The following is a 24,373-nucleotide window of genomic DNA, read 5'->3' on the forward strand; positions in this document are numbered from 1 at the left end:
CAACAACAGAAGGGGGGAGGGGTGGGCCAAAGCCAGCGCTGGTGGCCTTGGCCCCTGACACCACCCTGACCCTGCTCCCCCCTTGGCCACCGCCACTGTCACCTGCAAGGAGGGGGGGGACGAGGCCCGCTCTGGTGGCCTGCCCCTCTTCCTCTTCTCCACCATCGCCACCTGCAGGGAGCAGAGCAGGGGGGGCAAAGCCATGTGTCCCGCCATCATGGTGGTGCGCTGCCACTTGTAGGAATGCTTCTTCACACTCTGGTTGGCTGTTTGTCAACTTGGAGCAACTTGGAGCCAGAACAGTGTGTATGGAGTAGATCTGCTACCACTGAGATTGCTATCCCCTGACACTATGAAGATATGCACAACTAAGAACGAAATCAGAGGCAAAAGATCTTAAGTGATGCACAGGGTTTGTGTACGACACTCTAGGAATTGTCCTAAAACTTTTAAGAAGGTTTTATAAACACCTTGTTAAAAAAGAAAAAAAAATAACTACTTACCATTATCTTTTAAATGAAGATGAATTTGTATTAAGTTTCCCAATTGCCATCAATTATGTTTAAATTCACCTTTCTTAGTTTTTCTCTTTTCTTTCTCCACATAGGAAGGTATTCTGTGAAGAGAAATCTTAAATGCCATGCCAGACTGATAAGTCTTGTCTATGGAAAAATGGTACACTGGGAAGTAACATCAGTGTTAATTCCAGCTAGAATCAGTAAGCATTTCAATGGCATTGCCAGAAATATTGCTTTCAGGAATGAGTTTTACTTCCTTCATCTTTCTAAATGATGCTGTCAGCTTAGTGGGGAGGGAACCAGTTAAGCTTTCTTGGAATTTCTGAACAAATTAAAAAATACCTAAAATTGCTTGTGCCAGTGATTGGTGTCACATAAATTAAATGACTAACCCTGTATCATATGCCTTAATAAATGTTATTCTATTTTGAAGAAAAAGTAGCTCAATTAATTTTAAGAACTTTTTTTCCTCCTTTCAGAGGAAATCCAAAAAGATAGTTAAAAAAATGCATGCAAAACTATCTTACCAAATGTATGTGAATCTCCAAAGACAAATGATGAATCTGCCTTTATTTGTAGAAGTCATGCTGGACAAAGGAAAAGAATGGGGCTGTTACTTAAAGGGTTATACTCCTGGCTCCGAGAAAAAAGTTCCCCATAATGGTTGAGTGTTCAGAGACTGTAGGTGGCAACATACTTCTTGCCACCTGGGGAATGGTCATGGCTCATAGCCAACAGCCCACACCCCTTTGTGATTATGAGTTAATGCCAAGATGCTACTGAAGTGGAAACTAGTCTCCATAGTTCTCTTAAGAAGCTTGCACTGGGGCTGCATATGAAAAGAGATTTCCTATGATCTGCCCCTCCCTATTCCCCCCCATTAATGATGCTGTGGGCCACAAGATAAGATAAATCCCACAGTTTTATAAACAAATTTCAGTAAACATTTTTGAGACACAGTAAACATTTTCAAGAAACAGTACACATTTTCAAGAAATAGCCTAATCACATTCAGTTCCTTTGGTGTTTGCTATAATAACATTAATCACAATGAAACTGGTTGGTACTGATGTGGATGTTACTTATGAGTACCTGTGCAGGATTGCCTCTGTAATTCAGCGTTAATTAGCTGAATCATTATTTTAGAGTGTTACTGAATTATCTTATAATTACCATAACTTGGTACTTGTAAATGAGGCAACAGAAGGAAACGGCAATTCTTTTAATGTACTTAAAATTAAAAAGGTGGATTCAACATTCTATTCTATTATAATTATTCATTATAATCCTTTGTGAGAGGGAAGGCTGTGGCTTCCATCAAGAGTTTTGGATTTATTATAATCATTATAACAAACAAAAATTGTGTTTATTACCCTGTGATATATCTTCATGAGCACACAAGTAACAGTGTTACTTCTTTAGCAACTTACCTTTAAGGCTAATTAAAACATCCCTCCCCAAAAAAAGCATATTCTAACCACCTCACAATTAGACTAGCCAACACAGACTGAAGTTTCACTTCTACTTGAATGAGAAACAGATTTTTATATTTCCATATACATTCTGTTGTTACTAGGCATGTTCCTTTAGGTACATCTTTTGAAAAACCAGTCAGTGGAGTATGGCACCTGAGGATTTTTGTAAATCCTAACGTACCAGATTCACTACCCCCACACATGCCAAAGTAGTGGCCAACCGAAAAAAAAGAGACAACAATTTTTTTAAAATTGTATCACCTAACACAACCTTATGTTCGCTTGCACACACCTGAAAATACATTGATCATTATTGATAAGATGTACCCCCCTGTATGCGTATAAGAGACTGAGTGGGATAAAAGTACCATCTATCAAATCATTTTTCTGAGTATGTGTACCTCTCTTCATAAATATACAGATAAACAAGTTAAAAGATAAATCTCCACTAATTCTCAGAGTTTCACTGGAAAATAATTTCCTCAGTCACCCCACTCATGCAAGAGACTATCCAGAAGGTCAACAGACTAGAGTTCTGTTAGACCAAAGGGGAGTGAATATTGTGCAACAAGTTGTACTAGGAATCAGACATTTTTTGCATGCTTTAGTTTTTCAGGGTATTTTCAGAGATTTGCAGCAGGCAGTTATAGTCTGCATACCCTTGGCTTTTATCACATACTCCTTATGTGGGAGTTCCCAGCATATCTAAAACCTCCTCCTAAAAAGTATTATGCAATAAAAGCTCAGGGCATTAAAGTATTTGAGCAGCTAAGTAATACTACATATAAAACAAAAATCAATAAGTATATGAAAAATTAAGAGAAATACTGGAAAAATCTTTGTCTTGAACAACATTTTAGCTTGCCTGAGCCAATTGCATTAGTTCTTCAGTACTACATATTGCATACAGTATGAAATAACAAAATAGTTTACTGTGGCTGATTGCTTCTAGGATGCAGCTCACACTCCCAAGGTATGAAATATTAAATCATGCTTTCCTTTCATATTTATGGAAAAGCATGATTTTCATATTCTCGCAAGTTTATCGTTTTGGGACTAAGCTGGTTATTTATTGAGGTTCACCCTGTAATTCCAAGAAATGAAAGAATATTACTATTGTAATTATTCTTCTCACTAGAATCATAGCATTCACTGTTCAGATTTTGTGGCTTAAATCATGGGGAGAATTCACAGTACAGTTAAACTGGTTGGCACAATCATAGTTCAAAAAGGATAAATAAGCTACATTATATTTGTAACATTGTCTTCACAAGTGACAGAAAGGTGTTTACCAAAATGGTCTTTCAATCCCTTCTTTCCCTAAAGTGCCCCCTAAGAAAATCTAGTGATATATATAAACCACATTCCAAACAACCTTGGATGCCTGAAAAAGCAACCTCTATTTTCTAGGGCTGCACTGATAGAGATTTTTGGGGCTGATACCGATAGCTGATATTTAAGGAGGCATATTGGCCAGCATGCATCTGGTAAGTCTGTTGTAATGGAAGGAGAGGGTGGAAGGAAGGGGCATGGGGGTGCGCGTCAATGCTCCCTGCAGTGAGGAAGGGAGGGAACAGGGTCAGATGCTGCCCAGACAGCGTGGGGCAGGGCACACTATGGAGCCACAGCTCATTGGGGGGGTGGCTTCCACCACTGTGCACAACCTGTGAGGGCATGGGGCGGGGGGCATGTGCCCCAGATCTACACAGGGCAGGCAGGTTGCAGCTGCGGGCTAGAGCCAGGGCTATGCAGGGCTATTCTTGTCGGAGGCTGGGCTCAGGGCAGATGGTGGCTGTGCTGGGAGGGGGGCTACAGAGGGGGCTGCAGCCACCCCAAATTCCACCATAGCCCCACCATAGCACTGCTCCCAGTGCCACTGCTGCCCTCCTGGTGCAGCCCTGCCTCTTCTGGGCACATGGGTGGAGGCAGGAGTTTGAACTGGGGCTGTGGTGGCACTGGGAGCGCTGCTACAGGAGGTCCACGATAAAACTTGGGGTGGCTGCAGCCTCCTTCTGTAGCCTCCCTCCCAGCACCACTGGCAACTGCCCCAAGCCCAGCCCCCATTGAGAAGAGCCCTGCAGCTGCAGCCCATCTACCCTGCACAGATCCAGGGGCATATGCCCCCCCACCCATTCTCTCTAGGGGTGCATGCAGTGGCAGGAGCTACCTCTCCCCTACCAACGAACCGCTGCTCCATCCCATACCTTGTCCCACCCCAACTGGGCAGCACCTGCCCCTGCCACTGCCCCCTCCCTCCCTCACCACGGGGGGGCATTGATCTCCACCCCCACACCCCTTCTTTCCCCCCTCCCCTTCCACTACGATAGACTTACCAGATGCACGCTGCTGGGCTGTGCTCCTTGCTGCCTGTATGCTGTACTGCAGCTGCATGCACACAGTGGCATTTATCGGGCAAATTATCAGGCACTTCAGGCCAATTTCCAATACAGCCAACTTGCCTTACCAATACAACAGACCAGTATCGATACTGATCCAATATTGGACCGATGTATCAATGCACCTTTACTATTTTCCCTTCTCACTTTGTAATGTATCTCTGCTTCCCCTACTAGTGTAAGACTGAAAGTTATTGAATATCATATGAAAGTACTATATAAGGAGTGAGACACTTAATAAAGGTATACACCATCATCTGCCCTTGCAATCAACACCTTTTTTTACAAAAGAGTCTGCCATGATTCATTATTAGGAAATATTGCTTTATTTCAAAATATAATAGAGAACACTTAGGCAGATTAAAAGAAAAATAGCCTACCAACAGATAAGTTAATTTCTATGTAAATTTCATAGCACCAGATGCTGCCCAAAATGGAAAACTGAGATCTGGGTTCAAGTGATATTGAAAAATCCCCAAACTTCTTCAGATTAGAAATTGAGTTCTAAACTCTAAGTTTAGGCAAGGCTGGTTCCACCATTTATTACCAAGATTGCATACCATTTCCCATTATAAGACTGTTTTCAGTTGCTAATAACTGATCAGATTTGAGCCTTTTAGGCTGAAACTTTCCACTATGCTTATTTGCTATGAGTTGATATTTTTAGTGATTTCAATCAAAGCAATTCAGAAGTTTCTGAGAATGAAGAAAAGGTAAAGCTAACTTCAGTGTGCTCAGGAGATTAGTTAGTGAGGCACTGAAAAACAGGAGAACTAGTGAGATAGGAGTCCAGGAAGGGTGGCCATTCCTACAGGGAACAATCCTACAGGCGCAGAAGGAGGCTATCCCTTTGCGCAAGAAAGGGGGCAAAGGGGCCAAGAAACCCTCTTGGCTGAACAGGGAAATCCAGGAACGCTTAGGGGCAAAAAAGAGGCATATGGGCAGTGGAAGCAGGGGTTAGCTACCAAGGCAGAGTATATCTATTTAGCCTGCACTTGCAGGGAGGCAGTCAGAAAGGACAAAGCAGAAATGGAACTTAGGCTGGTACCAAAAATTAAATACAACAAAAAGTCCTTCTTCAGGTATATAGTGAGCAAAAAGAAGGTGCAGGGTAGCATAGGACCCCTACAAGACAAACTAGGGCGATTAGTGACAGATAAGGGGGACAAAGCTGAGCTCTGCAATGAGTTTTTTGCCTCTGCATTCCTGAACTTGGATCAGGACAAATCTCCCAATTGGATCATAGACAGGCATAAAGGGGAAACCAGCCCACCAACTGTTAGCACCGACTTAGTAAAGAGACAATTGGAGGCACTGGATGTGTTTAAGTCAGCAGACCCAGATAATCTTCATCCAAGGGTCCTGAAGGAATTGGCCAGTGTCATAGCACAGCCACTGGCACAGCTCTTTGAGCACTCTTATTGCTCAGGTCAGGTCTCAGAGGACTGGAAAAGGGCCAGTGTGGTCCCTATTGTCAAGAAGGGGAGGAAAGAGGATACAGGTAACTATTGATCGGTTAGTCTCACCTCTATGCTTGGGATAACTTTTGAAAAAATTATTAAGGATCACATTTGTGGGAGTCCAGCAGGGAAAGCAATGCTAAAGGGCAACTAGCATGGATTCATAGCAGATAGATCCTGCCCGACTAACCTTGTTTCTATTTATGACCAGGTCACAAAATGCTTAGATGCAGGAATCGAGGTAGATGTCATTTACTTGGATTTTAAGAAGGCCTTCAATATGGTTTCTCATTCTATTCTCACAGATAAACTAAGTAACTGTGACGTAGATGATTACACAGTTAGGTGGATGGCAAATTGGCTTAGGGGTCACACCAGAGAGTGGTGGTAGTGGATGGGTAGGTATCGAACTGGAAAGATGCGGGCAGTGGAGTCCCACAAGGCTCAGTCCTTGGACCAGTGCTGTCCAATGTCTTCATCAGTGACTTGGATGAGGGTGTGGAAAGCACTCTGTCCAAATTTGCAGATGATACCAAATTATGGGGTAAAGTTAACACACCAGAGGGGAGGGAATGAATCCAGGCAAATCTGGACAGGTTGGAAAAGTTGGTGGAACAGAATAGGATACAATTCAATAAGGACAAATGCAAGGTGCTGCACCTAGGGAGAAGGAATCACCAGCATACTTACAGGCTGGGGGAGGACCTTCTTATCAGCACAGCAGCAGAAAGGGATCTCGGAGTCACTGATGACTCCAAGTTGAACATGAGTCATCAACGTGATGAAGCGACCAGTAAAGCTAACCTCACTTTATCATGTATTAGCAGGTGCATGACAAACAGGTCCAGGGAGGTGATACTTCCCCTTTGTACAGCATTGGTCAGGCTGTAGTTGGAATATTGCATTCAGTTTTGGGCACCACACTTCAAGAGGGATGTGGACAACCTTGAGAGGGTTCAGAGGAGGGCCACTCGTATGGTTAGGGGCCTGCAGGCAAAGCCCTATGAGGAGAGGCTGAGGGCCCTGGATCTCTTCAGCCTTTGCAATAGAAGGCTAAGAGGTGATCTTGTGGTCCCTACAAATTCATTCCCTACAAATTCAAGGAATACGAGATACTCAGTTTACCAGGACTAGGAACAACAGCCACAAACTGATGAAGAGAAGATTTAGGTTAGATATCAGGAAGAACTTCTTTACAGTAAGGGCTGCCAGAAGCTGCAATGGGCTTCCAAGGGAGGTGGTGGTCTCCTCTACCTTGGTAGGTCTTTAAGAGGAGACTGGACAAGCACCTGGCTGGGGTCATCTGACACTAGCGCTCTTTCCTGCCCAGGGCAGGGGGTTGGACTTGATGATCTGCTAAGGTCCCTTCCCACCCAAACATCTATGAATCTATGAAAGGAAATGTGTCCTGCTACAGATGTTCTTGTGCATTGGGTGAAACACACATTACCCATTGTCCCACAACAGGCAGGGGCCCAATCCAGTGCAACAAAGGGTAATGTAACGCTGTTTAGAGATCCTGCATGTCCCTGCTTAGAGACACGATGTAGAGTTTACCCAAAGTGCCTCTTTGTAAGATGGGAAAGCTGGGCAGGTACTCCTGAGAGGTGAGGGGCCTGATCCTGCATGAGAATTCCTGGAGCTCCCAGAATTGGGTCCCTTAAGCCCAGGGAGGTCCTGCCCCAAGCAGTTGGAGAGCATAGGCAGCTCCAGGCTACTTGCACTCTTTTGCCATAAAGCAAACAGATGACTGCCATAATAAAGCAGCAAAAACTATTACTACTTCGTCGTGGCCACAAATTTTGGACATTTGTTCACTTGGCCTTTGTGCTGCCATAAAAAAAAGTATGGCATCAAAAAGGCAACATCTTTTTCCACTGTTAGCCCAGGTACAGACATTACACTTTTACTGGTATAAGTGACTGGAAACTAGTCCATACCTGTAACAAAACAGAAGTTCAGCCCATAAAACCAGTCTATACCCACAACAGAAGTTCGGTGCACGTAGACTGGTTTAAAAAATGATGGTACCCATTAAAAATGATAAGATTTGCACCCACCCACCAAAGGGTGAACGTGTGTTCTGTTAGCTACTGATCTAAACCACCCAGCTTACAGAAAACGGCATAACTAAGATCAATTCCACCTCAAGATTTTTGAATGTCTGTACCTTAATCACCACACTTTTTCCAATTTATACTCCTAATGAAGCAGGGAGAAGACAGCAAATAGTAGTCTCATTCACAACACTGCATTTCCGCATTCTGCACACAGAAAAAGGCAGAGGTCCTGTAGAAATAAAAGTATGTGAACATGTAATGATACACTGTTGTTAGGACTAGGCTAAGTGTGGCTCATGCCCTGAAGCCTATCTGGATCAGCTAAATCCAATGAGCAAACCAGCACCAGCAAAGTCCTAGCCCCTTCCCTCTGATTCATTCCAGGTCTGCTCTTAAGGAACCCCTCCAGTACCTGATCTTCACTGTACAACTTACTGATTTCCAATCCTTGTGCAGGTTTTGTCTCAGTAACTCCTCTGGCTCTCTCACTCCCTGTTTCCTGGTTAACCTTCCAGCTCAGTGTCTGGACTTCAGCTTGCTTCCTGAGCTCTGGTCCCTGTTCAGTCCTCCTCTTCAGTTTTGGACTCTGGGCTTTAGACCCATCCATCAGTTTGGAACTCAGGTTGACCTTGGTTGCTCCCAACTCAAAGTTCTTCCCTGCAACCCTGCTGGTCCTTAATCCCAGCTCTGTCCAATAGGCTTGACATCCTTATGAACCGTGACAGCACTGTCACAATGAATATACACAAGGGAACCAAAATAAAGATGCATTTAATTCTGGTATTTTCTAATATTTAAGTGCTTGACTTTTTCAACCTTACTACTACTGTTCATTTACCATATGGTGTGTGTGTGTGTGTGTGTGTGTGTGTGTGTAATGAAGATATACCTTAATCAGAAAAATGTAAAAAAATATAAAGTTCATTTGCCCATTGAAAACTGAAAGATGAAGAGTGCTAGGAATGGGGGTATTGGCTCTGGACTATCTATAACAAAAATGTATTTGACATTAACAAATAAAGATGGCAGCTTATATTAATCTTTTCAAAGTAATAAAATGCCTATCAATATAGAACTTTGATTAACATTAGGTAGAATATTCTTCTAAAAGTATTGCTGAAGTGAATCCATTAAAACAAATGGTTGTGCATGGCAGGAAACCAATTAATATTTTCCATGAATAACCGCTCATCCGTCACTTTGAACTGTAGTTTAAAATGGAACATGTCTTGGATATATGTCTAAAGGAATAATGAGTTTGGGTCTTTAAAAGAGACTGTTTCTCTCAGCTGACCTAGAGGCTAGAGATGGGTATTACCCCCAACATTTATTGGAAAGTCAGTTACCGAAGCTTCTTGAAATATCCCTCTAGCTAAATTACTGATCAAGTGCTGAAACAGAACTAATGGAAGTGGAAGAACCTACAGCTCTCTCCTATAATAAAGGATGGGAATATGACTTAGGCTACAAAATGATGTCCCATTTGTCTCAGGATAAACCATTTTATCCCAGGAAAAAACGCAATCATTCAGGTGTCCATGCCTGTTGATGGACCAAGATAAATCCTAAAAAAGTTCATGGGATAAAAAGTACTAACAATTTATCCTGGTGTAGAAAAACGCCCAGTGTTTCTTTTTCTTTTATTTTTAAAATGCATTCCCTTCCCTTCCCCAACCATTTCTGACTTTTTCTCTGCTTCTCTATTCCCTATAGATAAGTATAAGTAAGCTAAGATGTAGGATAAGCTTTAACATTTTATTTTAGATAGTAAATTTTATTTTTCTCTCCCCTCTTTGCAAATAAATTCCCTGCTATTTTGATATCGATACCCACTGTTTTATAAGTGATAATTATTATGTTTGTACTGCCTTTATATTGTGTGATAACTGTTTTAGGCCTATATATGTAAGTCAGCATAAGTCATGTCAAGTTTCCATTTTGTACGTCAAGCCTCCGTCTTGTGTCCTCTGCCCGGGCATCCCCTGTGTTGCAACTGTAGGATTCATGTACCCCTCCCATGTAAATTGGTTCCCGGATGAATGAGAGTGATTGGGAATGATTGAAATACAATGGTAGCAGGCCCCTACTGAATGGCCTGTAATGACCAGGCCATCACCTTGCATTGATTCATCCAGGAACCAGGGACCTCACCCAGGAACAGAGACAAGAACCCAAAATTTGAAAGACAAAAGACCCTGCAGAATCAGCAACTCGACCATTGTACCCCACCATTACAGACACCCGAAACTGCACATCCCTGTATGGAGCACACATGCTTAGTACACCAGGGGCTGGTCTTTGCTTGGGCATGCCTCCTGTCACTAGGGTCACATGAGGTCTTCCCCTATAAAAAGGGGCAGTGAAGACAGATCCATTGGGACACCGTCTCCATCTGGACCAGCACCATGCCACACCACCTATCCACCCAGAGGCCCTGCCAGCGACCCCCTCTGGACAACACCTACTGGACAAGGACCACTTTCCAGCCTGCATAGGTAGCTATCACCCCCCACCCCCTCTTCAACCAAGGACTTGGACTCTGCTTCTCTTCCCTACCTGAACTCCAGCCCTTCCACTGAGTCTCTTTCTCCTGCTGCCATTGTGTGTGTGTGTGTGTATGAGAAGTAATAGCTTCATGGGGCGGTGTAGTGTGTTGTCTGTTTAATAAAACTGTTATTTGGACCCCTAAATTGGGTTTTGCTTTACTTTGGTTTGGCCCTGCTGCAATCTCTGCTCCTCGCCCCTCTAACTTCTGTCTCATTTCTCCCTCTTCTGCTTCTGGTTCACTGCTGCCTCCAACACTTGTCCTGAGCTCCTCTCTGCCTCCAAACCCCCTGTTTCTTTGCCACTGTCTTATCCCCACTGCCTTTTCCTTTTCCCCTGAGCAACCAGGTTTCTGCCTCAGTTTCTTTCCTGGCTGTCTCCTCCTTGCCACCACTTACCTGCCCCCTCCCCCAATATCTCAGCTGTCTGCCTCAGTTTCCAGCCCCAGTTTACCTTAAGTAAATCTGAGCCTCAGTTTCTCAGCCAGCTTCTCTATAGTCCACCAGTTCTAATCCTGGTTCTGGCAACTTTCACTTCTTATACTTTAACTCTCTCTCTCTCTCATCTGAACCTTCCCCCAGGTACCCCAAGCACAAACATACATACTGTACCATCCAAGTTAGGAACTCACCTGTGTGTATGTATAGGTGGGTTGTATGTGCGTGAACTGGTGAGTGTGTGTGTGTATATATACACACGTCATTGTGTGCATGATATATAAATTAATAATCTGTGTCTAACTTTTGGGGTGTATAGTGTACGTGCTTGAATTGGTGATAGGTATGCATGTGTCTAGGCTGGTTTGGATGTGTATGTGCCTGAGCTGGTAGTGTGTGTGTATATGCACCTAATTGATTTGTGTGTTTGTATACGTGCAATTGTGTCACACCCTCCTGTCTAACAGCTCAATATTGAGAACCTGAGAGTTGGCCTGACCCCACAGGGCAACACTGGGACATCATAAAGTGCATTTAAATGGTTGTCCAGGGATTGCATCATTAAATCAATGGCAAAAAAGCAGCAGTGAATTCAGCTGCTCACTAAAACTTGATTAGAAAGGCAACATGTATACATGCCAATCCTGGACATTTCTGTTTCAGGACAAACATAAACATTTGCCCTTGGGACAAATATAATGTCTTTTCCCAGCCTTAGATTTTCACCTTGGTGGCTGGCTCTCATACCTCAATCCTGCAGGAAAACTCCAGGAGAAATGTACAGCTTAGTATGTTCTTTGATTCAACTTAAGTCATTCCCATATTCATATTATTGCAGAGTACACAGCAAGTCAGCACATTATAATCCACCAACATAGGCCTCACCCAAGAATCTTCATATCAATATTGCAATCCTTAAATCATAATTTCCTTTTTATAATTTAAGTTTCCCTGATGGATCTTAGATTAGTAAACATTATTTCTTTGCATCTCTAGAACTGTACTTCACAGTTCTCTCCATACGAATTGTACCAATGTATATGAAACAGTTTCCAGATACAATGATGTCAACTAATTGACAGTTTCCACAAAAATACCCCAGAAAAAAAATCCCATAGTCAATCCAGAAAAAGGGTATGTTGAATTGCCAAAGTCTACCAATTTTTAGAGAGCAGAATTGCCAAAAAAAACTTATGTGGTTGGAGTTCTACTTTTTTTCTTTGCACAGGTCAGGTCAGTAATCTATCACAGCTTTTAGATCTAAAGGCAAATCTGGAGAGATGTCTACAGTTTCAGACAATTTTTGGCATTCTTAACCTCCAAATTCAATATTTTTTTTCTTTTTCATTATTTTAGGAAGCCATAAACTCCATCAAAAGAACATTTGTGCCTTTCAAAAGCACCCAGTGTGACTCCATTAATACAATATTTATAATTGTTCCCCCTCCCCCCCACCAAAAAAAAGCATTACAGCATCCACATCTTTAATACTGTGCAGTGTGGCTAACAAGAATTCTTGCTAGAAAGAGAGAAGTTAGTAATCAATCAAGACCACAGAGGATATTTCTTTAGTAAGGCCTCCCAGATGTCAAATGGCTCACTTTAATTCTAGCAAACACAATATTTCAGGCAAATTCTCCTTTCTCAAACCCAGCTGAACTAGAATCATGTCTAATTAAGTAACAATAAGGGTAAGTCTTCTTCTTAAAGTCTTCTTGTCCATCCACACATCTATCAAATCATTTTAAGTTGTTAATTCAATTGTGTATCAAGGGAATCAAATATATGGTCACTGCTTTAAGGTGCTATGTTCAACATGTTCATTACTCTAAGTGTATTGAGACATACTAATACTAACAAAATAACAGTAATTATTTTATTTTTACAGACCAGCCAAAGGACTAGGAAAGCAAATGGAATGATATATAATATACAAGAAATTATACACACACACACACACACATGCATATACATTAAATAGTTTGAGTTTGTTCTCTTGTGGGCATGTCTACATGTGCATTTATGCTGGCTTCAAAGTAAGTTGCTGCGCAATAAGCAGGAATAGGCCAGCGTCTACATGTGCAGGCGATAAAGCATAAGTCAGTCCCCACACAGTGTTGCTGTGCAGTAAGGCATCTACATGTGCATTATTGAGCAGTAACTAATCAGGCATAAATTCGATACCTGCATGATGCAGGTATTGAATTTATGCTCAAGTCGGCATAGGTCACCATATTTATTGCGCAGTACAGGCATGCACATGTAGACACACACCCGTACTGTGCAGTAATAACTGTGTAGTAATTGACAGTTAATAACTGTGTAGTAAAAGTGCATATGTAGACACACTCAGTATGCTATATATAGAGAGACACAGAGAGAGAGAGAATTATATATGATTAACAAGCTACAAACATTTGTATTTCCTAAAACTGAAGAACCCAATCGACATTATAGAATTTAATAATAGCAAGCAAACATCTTTTATGAGGTTTTAGTTTACTGTTTTAAATAATCTGAGTTCGTTCTATGGTATGTTATATGTTATACATAGCATACAATAGAACAAACTCAAATTATTTAAAACAGCTGCATTTTCTAACTCTGAAGAACCTGACTGACATCGTAGAATTTAATAATAGCAAGAAAACATGTTTTTATGAGTTTTTATTCTACTATGTGTTAAATAATCTTTGTTCTATTGTATGTTATATATAACATATAACATATACAATAGAACAAACTCAAATTATTTAAAACATACAATAATAGTTTAGTAAATAATACAATAGTAAAATAAAAACTCATAAAACAGATATTTCCTCCTCGGATCTCAAAGTAGCCATTCATGAAAGTACACAACTGGCTTCTTGTTCCTTGATTTCTTTTCACAGGAAGTGCAGGCTATTTTGCCTTAGTGGTGGTAACTTTTTGGTTCTCCACTATACTTTCACATTGTATTCAAATAGGTTCTTTGATAGAGTTGATAATCCTCCAAAAACAGCTTTCTTTGAATTAACTATCTTTATTCTAAATCTATTCTTTGGTATGTTAATTCATGAGCACTACTACCATAGCATGCTTTTCAGGTTTAGTTTTTCCTCATCGGGATGGCTTCTCCCATTTTTGTTCATGTTTTTCTTCCAATTTATTATGAATCTTGGTGATTCTTCATTTTACCAAAGTTGGCTATATGTGAACTGAAATATGATTAGGTGTATGTCTATAGCACTGCACCAGGGACTGCTACCATGAAGAATGCCCAGCCCATTCACTCCCACAAAACAAATACCAGAAAGAAGGAAGCCCTGACCATGTGCCAATAAGCACGCCTGAGACAAAGAACCCAAGGCTGGTGCTGAGCGCATTCTCAGGGCTGCTCTAACATACTAAATCACGATCCTCAGTTTCAGGTGTTCATGCACACATGAAGTGGGGTGTGTCTCATGGTGGAATACAGTATGAAGGCAGTGTAGGGATGATCCAGAAAATTAAATCTGATATGAGCTTCATGTCTTGTGGTTTCAAGCCTAGAAAGCTGGTCCAGGAACTTTCCTACTTTTTTCTTTTCCACGTCCCAGTAGTCTTCCCTCTATGTCTTTATTATTCTTTATTTGTATCTTTACCCAAAGAATTTCACCCTGAAACACTTCATTGACCATGCAGGTGAATAAAGGCAGGGATAGATTAAAGCAGGAGGCTGAAACCTTATTTGTTTAACATGCCAGGTATTTGAAGGGATCCTTTGCAGAGGGTTACAAGGCTCCAACTACATCATCTGTAACTCAGGGCAAAATCTCCTCAGATGGCAGTTAGGAGTTTTTAATCCGCACACCCTTCCTGTGCAAGGGGGGCAAAGGTTTCTGTGGAGAGGATGTCAGCCAGAAGAGACTTCAGATCCCCCCTTCTTTGATAGGTTCAAGGTTCACCTGCAAAATCCCAGGTCTTCTTTACTTCTGGGATCTGGTTTCTTTTATGTGAACTGAACAGGACTGTACTGGTGGCCACCAGTAATTTGTTTGGCTTCCTTTTCCCCAACCCTTTCTGTTCTGTCTGACCCAATCCCTTATGTCCCCAAAACAAATCTTGACCCTTGCATCCAAAAAATACAGTGCATCATACACTGAAAACCTCAAGCTCATATCAGATGATCCTGGGATCACCAGTATGTTCCCTTTCCATACCTTTGTGTACTCAACCCAGATGGGCCAGCTCAACAGCACCCTGCCTAACTTTATCTCATGAGCACATTTGACCAAACCAATCTTACATTCAGCCATGATTGTATAATCAGCCCCTCATTCCTCTAAATCTTCTCTCTCTAGCTGTCTCCAGTGCAGGCCCTAAGATAATTTTTACTAAGGTGAATAACTAGGCCTCTACATGGTCACAGTTCACCGGTGTCATTAGTAAAGACAAGGTATGAGCTAATCCCTTGAGCGTACCTCCTGCCACACCAATGAATGTAGGCAGCCTTGAGGCCAACTTGTGACTCACCTGACAACCAGGAGGTCTCTCATATAACAACTGCATTACAGAGCAAATGCAAATCCAGGTGATGGTTTTGTATAAGAGGTCTCATAATCACAAGCAGGCAGGGCTAAAAAAACTCATTGTCCGTCCTGGCAGCGCCTCCACTGGCACACAAACAACAGGGCTAAAACAGTTAGATTCCCATAGCTTTAGAGTCCTTTGAAAGTCAATAGTTTTTGATGATGCTGATGTTGCTCTCTTGATCCTCAAAGAAACGTGTGAAGAAGTTAGCTGGGTTGATACCCAAGTAGGTTCACATTGTAGCAAACCAACATGTAGTCTGGCAGCTGCTATCATCATGCACAGACAGTGGGCCTGGCTGATGGTTATGTATGACTAAGAGGTGTAACAGGGCAGCTGTGTGCCCTAGATAGTGGCAGTGCATGAGGCAGCACCAGTTCCCACAATGCTGGCAGCGGCAATATGGTCAACCACCAGTAGCAGCAGCAGTGGGTATTTTTGTGATCCTTAAAAGCAGTGTCCCAGTCACCACCCTCCAGCCCCTGCCCCTGCAAATTATGCTATTGACTAAGATGGTCTTGCTTGATACATACATCAATATAAGCATTCTCTTAGCCTTTTGGCCAAGACAGCCTGTTTTCAAATACCTTATATTTGTTCCATTCATTCTAAATAACATGTGTATGATCTTGTCCCCAACCATCTGTGCCACCAGCTCAATAACTCTCATGAATTATACAAGACCACAACAAACACTGCTCTTAAAGGTAATTCATTCTTTCCCAAAATTGCACTATTTTTGACAGAACATCCAGTAACCCTAAAAGAATCTCACTGGTTATAGGATGCTTGTCTTTTTTCCTTTGTCTACAATCAATGGACTACTCCCTCTAGGCCTTTCTTATCAGAAATGCCTTTCAAAGATCATGAAATTCTGCCACTCTGCACCAAAAGGACCACATTAGCAAGGAAACCTGATATAGTAAATGAAACTAATCCATGACCCACCAAGACCCGGGCATTTTACCACCGAAGTTTGGGAATATTCCAGCCCTGCATAATTCCTAGCTCTAATTCTATGGACTCAGAAATACTGACATTGAAAACCCTAAAAAGCCTTAGGGTAAAGGTTTTAATTAAACCTATAGCTGACTGGACCCATGGGTCAACAATTATTTCTACAGTTCCTGTGACCTCCACAGGTAAATGCTGTGAGCTGCTAAAATCTGTCACCTAAAACTGAGAAAGAATGTCAGAAACACCATTATCTAGGTAGCAAGTGTGCACTGCACAGAAATGGATATTAATTAGAAGGCAATAAATATATGCTCTCTGGCCTAATTACAAGTGCAAATTTAGATAACTGTCCACTCACCTTATCAAGCACAGCCTAGATATCACACCAAAAGCAACCCTGTTTGTTTTCAAGGTCTCTTCAGTACTGGACAAGAAAAAAAAATTATATCTTGGAATACCCTGATCAACTTATCACTCACGCCACTTCTGGGCACCCTCTCTTCTGGACAATACATTCCCAAACTGCTCCACCAACCATTTTGCTGGAAAGGTTTATTAACAGTGTCAAATCAGATTTATAAATTGAAACTTTATATAACTAATTGAGAAATACTTCCCACATTTAGAAGTTTTCCATCATTCCTTTTGGTCACTGTATCAAAGGGGCCTGTCCCCTGAAGAGGAGGCAGTTCTCCTGGCTGAGGGGCTGCAGCTCTCTGAAGGCTAATGTGGAAATGGCTTTCTGGGAATCAAAATCCCCAGCAGGCATAAACAGAAGAAGGTGTGGAGGAGAAGCACCAGAAATGGGAGACTTCTGGGCGATGAGGAGGGCAAGCTTGCAGTGGGAACTAGCTGAAGCCACAGCAGACCCTTCCCAGTGTCCAGGACAATAAGGTTTTTGTTTACTTATTTTATTTTGTTAAAAGACTGTATATTACTGGGGCATGCTGAGATATGCTCCAGGGAGCAAAAGCCAATGGGTTTAAAAGACTGGATATTACCGAGGCTTGCTGAGAGACATCTGGGGAAAGGGCAAAAGTCTGGTTGCAAAGGCCCTGAGGTGTCAACCTGCTACAGTCACCATGACAAAATGCTGAGGTTTCTTGAATTCAGAGGTAGTTATTTTAAGTCAGGCACAAAATACCCTACTGAGAGACAATATTCAGGCCAGATCCAGTTCCACCTATTAGGCACTTAAGTGGACTCAGTCACCTATGCAGGATCCTCTTTCATCCTGTTAGAGTCCCTGAACATTCATTAATGTGACTAATTTTGTAATATGCTGCCCTCTTATTCTTATGATTGAGACACAAAAAGCAGTGCTTTTAAGTAAGCATTTGAGTGATCCATGAATTCAAAATCTGCCAAACCCACACCTTTTTGTCTCCAGTATTAATCTTCTTTTTTCTTTTTACCTGGCATCAGAAAGTATCTTGAAGACCACCTGCTCTGACCGTTTCTTTTATCAGTCTTAGAAGTCATTTGTAACCTTTTTGGAGTATTTATTAATAAAGTAATGAATGTGAATTTTCCAATTCAGGATAATCTCCTCCTTTTTGGTCCCATTGCCTATCCTGGTCCTTAAGAGACAATATATAGTATTTGGAGTCTCTTCAAATCAAATTGTAATCATTCCTTCTCTAATTGTATGATTATCTTCTTTCTTCCTGTTTGCTATTAAGCGAGCTCAGTGAGTCACAGGGCTTTATATTTGCCTTCTCTTCACCCACTGGCTGTCAACAATGGATCACAACCCCTTCTATTCACTCACTCTCCACACTGAGCTCATAAAGAAACACCACCATAGAACTATATGGTCCTCACAAAGTGCTTTCAAACAAAGCACCCAGTTCTTAAACTCACGCATCTACCAAGTTGGCTGAACTGGCTAAGTTGAATGGAGCTGATCCCTCTCATCCTTATGTTAATAATAAGTCACAAAAGTTACAACAGCCTAAAAGCAGAGTAAAAAAAAGAACTAAACACAGTATTTTTCTATTCCTTCTATAGCCTAGCAATCACTTTTTCTGGTACGTTGCTCTTCTCTTCTAGTCTCCTGTTTGCTTCTGGCTTGTTAAGTTGGGCATTCTCTGGGGACTACCCCCTGATGGCAGCTGCCTTTGTATTACAGCAGAATTAAAGAGTCTACATTAGAAAGATCAATAGCTAATATTATATCTGGGAAGAGAATTGCTTCATTGTATCTTTTGTCTAGCTGTCAAGCAGACTATAATCCTCGTGACTTCAATTTTTCAATTTCAATGCATTACCTGAATATGCAAGCAAAACCTAGTATGCATGTACATACATTTGTTTGGCCCATACTCTATCAAGTCAAAAGCCTTCCTAAGATCAATAAGCTATCATGCTTAAAACACACCAGTTCCTATAGCCAAAAACCCACAGGGTACATCCTGACAAGCACATGTGCAATTTGCGGTGCCTCAAAGCAGTTTGAGGTACTGCAAACTGCACACAGTACATGTGCACCCCTTTGCCACGCTGGCTTTTTTGACACCCAGTGTCAAAAAAACTACTGCTGAAAAAAGCTGTGTGGCATGCACAACAACAACACAGGCCACCAGAAAGGGAGCCTGGCTAGTCAGAACCACACTAGGGCAGCTGAACATGCTCTGAGCGGCTGGCTTGTTGCTGCTGCTGCCCCTAGAGGCCCCCACAACTCCAGGTAAGACTGCTGAGCCAGCACAGGTGCAAGGCCCAGCCTCCCTTACCCCACCTGGGTCACTTTGCCACACACAAGAGCACACGTGCAGGGGCACGCCCGGGGACAAACAGCAGAGGCACAAACAGGTGTTGCAGCTATTTTTCCTGCAGGAAATGTGCCCCTGTATGTGTGTGCTTGTTGGGATGTGCCCACAGAGTCTACCTTCACATTCAACTCTCTGATTCCATAACCCAAATGACAAGGTACCCAGTTAGAGCTGGACCAATTGGTAGCAGATTTGGGCATATGTAGCGTAGGGCTTGAACCCACATATCTGAAACCATAACAAGAGGCCATAGCCACTCTGACACCATTTCCCCCTAGCAGTTATTTCTGCAAAAAAAGTCAGACTCTTAAAGAAGAATGATCTGGTTAATATCTTGACACAAGATTACTTCCTTATGATGCTCATGTCACATCTACAAGCATAATAACACATATATTTTTGTAATAAAAGCAGTTATAGTATAAAACACGAACAGCTTCTTCAGTTTATACATTGCAATAAAGGCAACAAAAGTAAAGTAAACAGGATGAGAAAAGCAATAGGCCATTAATTCCTGATTTAAACTCCAGACAAATTATTGAAAAGAATGCATTAGACCTTGCACGGTCATATTCCCTTTCCTTCCTGGCATCCTGATTTAACCACATCTTCAGTGGAGTATGTATGTCAGCATTATACTAGCATGTTATATAGAGAATACACTTACTTGAATCTACTCTGGTAGTGCGTAGATGCGACAGAGTTAGATAGTCATGTTAATCTGGAAAATAGAAGAAAAAAATTAAGTATATCACAGTGATGTAATTCATATTAATAAATGACATGTGGCAAACCTGAAATATGTATATTTTCAACTTTGCTATTTTTCAAAATGATGCAAAATGCATAAATAAATAAAATTTCATGTAAATGCATTTGAATCTTAAAGTAATTTCATTTGGCTGTATTCATGCCTCTTTTGTGTTTGCTTTCCAGAAGCTGAATTTTACTGTCGAAAAAAGTTCACAAAAAACAGACCTTATAGTTACATGCACCAGTCTATGCACCCTCTATCAAGAGGGATGCGGATAACCTGGAGAGGGTCCAGAGAAGGGCCGCTCGTATGGTTAAGGGCCTGCAGACCAAGCCATACGAGGAGAGACTAGAGAAGCTGGACCTTTTCAGCCTCCGCAAGAGAAGGTTGAGAGGCGACCTTGTGGCTGCCTATAAGTTCATCACGGGGGCACAGAAGGGAATTGGTGAGTATTTATTCACCAAGGCGCCCCCGGGGGTTACAAGAAATAATGGCCACAAGCTAGCAGAGAGCAGATTTAGATTGGACATTAGGAAGAACTTCTTCACAGTTAGAGTGGCCAAGGTCTGGAACGGGCTCCCAAGGGAGGTGGTGCTCTCCCCTACCCTGGGGGTCTTCAAGAGGAGGTTAGATAAGCATCTAGATGGGGTCATCTAGACCCAGCACTCTGTCCTGCCTATGCAGGGGGTCAGACTCGATGATCTATTGAGGTCCCTTCCGACCCTAACATCTATGAATCTATGAATCTATGTGCAAAGCCCATTTTTAAATGTGCATGTACAACAGTCATGCCAGCAGCACATGCACATTCATCCAATAAAGCAGAAGAAAATATACTGTGACTTATTGAACTAATCATGCTAAGGAACACAACATGAATCTGGAATAGTTGTGACTAATCCATACAGCCAACATTAAAACATTTGAATAATTAATACATTTGAAAAAATCCTATTAGCTGCCTTTCCCACATAACTACCAAATACTTTTAACCACACATTATTCATAATCATATTGTAATTTTGGAAAGGCAACCGTGTTGCGATCTTGGGAAGGCAACTGGTCAGAAAGGAAATCCGGACTTATGATTAAAGGCACTGATTGAGATTCAGGAAGTCTGGGTACAATTCCAAGCTTTGTCACAGACTTCTTGTGACCTTGCAGCAAATAATTTAATTTTTCTGTTTCTACATTCCCTGTCTATAAAAACTGGACTAATACTTCCCTCATACAGAGAGTTGTGAAGATAAATGATCATGAAGTACTCAGCTATAACAGTGACAGGGGCCACATAGTTAGATAGCTGATGCAAATGCTCTCAATATCTTTTTTAAACCAGGCTGAATTAGTTCCACTAGCATGAAGAAAAAATACAACAAGTAGGTGCCAAACCAGTAGTTGGGAAGAAATATAATACTACTCCTATGACATGGGCTACTCTGCTCATATACATAAACATCTGTTCATAAGAGACATGGGTCATGGACATGCGTTCATTTCTACTGGTAAGAATTTATCAGTAGAATAATAGCTTGGAAGCTAGAGTGATTGGTAGGACAGGTTCCTGAAGCAGGAGAGTAGCCCCACTCCTTGCACTCCTCTGGGCTGACTCAGAGGAGTGCAGGGAGAAAAGGGGGTGTTCTGTCATGGTAGCAAAGTCAGCTGGGAGCAGTGTGGGGTGGGACAGAGGCATTCGTGTTGCATGAGTTGGTTTAAAGAGGTACCAGGCATGTGCAGCTGAGGATAAGGGAGGTTTTGCATCTCCATCTGTATGCTCTTGCTTAAAGAGGCTCCTGGTATGTGCAGCTGGGGATAGGGGAGTTCCCCTGTCCTCAGCTATAAATGCCTGGTGACTCTTTAAACAGCCACATGCAACTGAGGAGCCTCTCCATCCTCTGCTGCACATAATTGTTTAAAGGGGGCTCCCCACTCTCTTTAAACCCAGACATCCCAGTCTGGGGAACAGGTGGGGAGTGGCTGTTGACTGCTCCTCCCATTTTCTCCCAGTCTCCATGAGGGGAAGGAGCAGCAGGAGGATAGTCCCAAAAGAAGTGGGGTTGCTGCTGCTCCTCATGCCTTCTCCAGACCAGGGTGACCCCCGTTGTGGAAAGGCACAAGAGGCACTGCTTCTGGTCTGGGAGGAGTGAAGTAGCGGGGAAGCATTAATTCATGTAAGAGAAATTCTCCTGCAGGCAAAATCTTTCTTATTGAACAAGGGAGATCTTCCTCCCACATTAGGGCATGTTTCGTTTGAGAGAAGTTTAGCAAACACTTGTATGATCTTAATTTCAACTAGGAGAGTGGGGATTCTCCCAGTAGAAACTGAACGTCTGTACATGGCTGCAGCTGCTTCTAGGAGCGACTGCTCATAATCCCATTTCCATTACCCTCTTTTCATCATATTCCTCATTGTTTTGGAATACTTGTGTGCAGACACATGCATGATGATGAGTGCTTCTTCACTGCTGCCTAAGACAGTTTTCCTAACCCATCCAATAACTTATGATGGCAACACTTTAAGGATAGGAAAAAAAAAAGAGAAATCTAAGGCTATCTGAAGAATTTAGGATTCTGGGAGTGTTTTCTCCAACTAGCATGGTAGCTCCCTTAATGTGCCATTTTGATAAGGGCACAATATTTTAGAATGCAGAAGTCATTCTATTCCATTCTGGTTTTGTGTCTCACATGTTCATGAGAAAATTTCCTTTTTTACTGAAATCCAGTACAAAAGTGATTTTTCCCTATATTTCTTAAACAAAACATTGCGAGTACTTTTTACTTATGCAGGTGAAATATTCAAATGCATGTGTTTCTGTTTCTTAAAATGGGTTTTCACGCAGCAGATAACATCATGATGAAATGAAATACAGAGGATGTCTGCAAGCAGAGGCAGGTGAGCAAGCAACTTAGTAAAGATAGTGGAATATTTTTTGCTCTTACAACAGAAATAATATACGAAATATAATGGAATTATATGAGCATACACCAGGTAAGACCAGGTAATTATGACACATTTGAAGCTATTATGGTCCTGATTGTAATTTAGGTTCCCTAGGATAAAATGTGAGCTTTATGAAATTAAATACAATTATAGTAGTATAAAACAGATGTATGTAAGATTAGAATCAGTACATAGAAATGACAAAATTGGAAACATTGAAAGATCTTAGTCTTATTGCATGTGTGAGTCTAACTCTCTGGGTCTTTCTTTTCTCAACTTTGGTATTCACAAATACAACTTCTAATTAACATTTTATAGCATTGGGACCCCAAGATTCATTAAGAATCTGAGTTATTCTATGGTATTTCAAGGGGTTTGAAGCCCCCTGGGTAGAAGACTTCTTTTTCAACTTCCACAGCAAAACCATACACTATACTTGGGACAAATTAAAAGAAGAAGTGATCCTTTTGGTATCTCCGAAGAAGTTGAGCCTTAAGGTGCCAGTAAGAGTTCCTGGTGTGGTTTTTACAATAATTACACTCAAATTCTTATAAGAAATGCATTTATTCAAATGAAAGACAAATATGGTTCATATAAAAACTCCAAGTACTCTCTACTCTAAGTGCCTACTCATAGTTAAATGCTCTCCCCTGAACAGCTATGTACTTTTCACAATACATGAGGGAATAATAACCACACCAAAGAGATTATGCAGTAGTGTGGTTAGTAGGAAAAATCAAAGTTTTGTAAAAAATACCAGTGTGGACAAGAGTCTCAGCTTGGCCCCAAATCTGAGTCTCTCCCCTTTTCAGGAAATCCATAATTTCCCCCTGCTAGACATACAATAACCTCTAGACCATGGCTTTAGTACTCATCAAATTTTCCTGGATTTTCCCCAAACCAGATCCTACCCATTCTTGACATAGAAGGGTCACAAAAGGTACTGGAGGAGGTTTCTGTCACAACCTGGCCCCACCCCACTCTGAATAGAAAATAGTCTTTTGTGATTAAATCCAACTGTCAAACTGGACATACCTAAATGCACCCTGGGTCTGTGTATCTTATTTCTGTAAAACTCACTTTAATTTGTACTCCCTTTCTGAAACTCTTCTTGAACAATGGGTTGTTACAGTCTAGGCTCAGTCCAGCCCTAAAATAAGTGCCTTGGACCCTCAGACTGGCCCAGCCCACCAGGCATATGACTTGCATGGCAGTTAAAGCAAGGAAATGTAGGCTGAGAGAGAAAATTTCTCACAGACTCAAGTTTATCCTTTAAAATCACAAGAGAACAGCAGATCTTAGGGAAACCAACCCCAACCAGTTCCACCATGCCAGGCTTCATTCAGGTAATGATACTCCCTCTTCTTGTGAGTAATTGCTTTTAGTCAGTAGTTAGTGGAGGAATAGATCCTCTAACCTCCCTTCTCTCTGTCTGGGTGTTCTCCTTTCTGATGATGAACTGGTTCCCATTGTTTACAGGACGCTTCTTTTGTAAAATAGCTTCTG

General features: G+C 41.7%; 1 long non-coding RNA gene across 1 annotated transcript in view; it reads right to left on the reverse strand.

Moving 5' to 3' along the window:
* The window catches only part of LOC109281647 (uncharacterized), a 47,318-nt gene that overhangs the window by 15,363 nt on the left and 7,582 nt on the right, over positions 1 to 24,373 (reverse strand). The window contains exons 2-4 of the long non-coding RNA XR_009459815.1: positions 19,840 to 19,893; positions 1,046 to 1,105; positions 504 to 616 (exon numbers count right to left, since the gene is read on the reverse strand). This is a non-coding gene — a long non-coding RNA (uncharacterized LOC109281647). The remainder of the gene's footprint in view (positions 1 to 503; positions 617 to 1,045; positions 1,106 to 19,839; positions 19,894 to 24,373) is intronic.

The sequence above is a fragment of the Alligator mississippiensis genome, chromosome 2, assembly GCF_030867095.1.
Source record: "Alligator mississippiensis isolate rAllMis1 chromosome 2, rAllMis1, whole genome shotgun sequence".
Lineage (NCBI taxonomy): Eukaryota > Metazoa > Chordata > Crocodylia > Alligatoridae > Alligator > Alligator mississippiensis.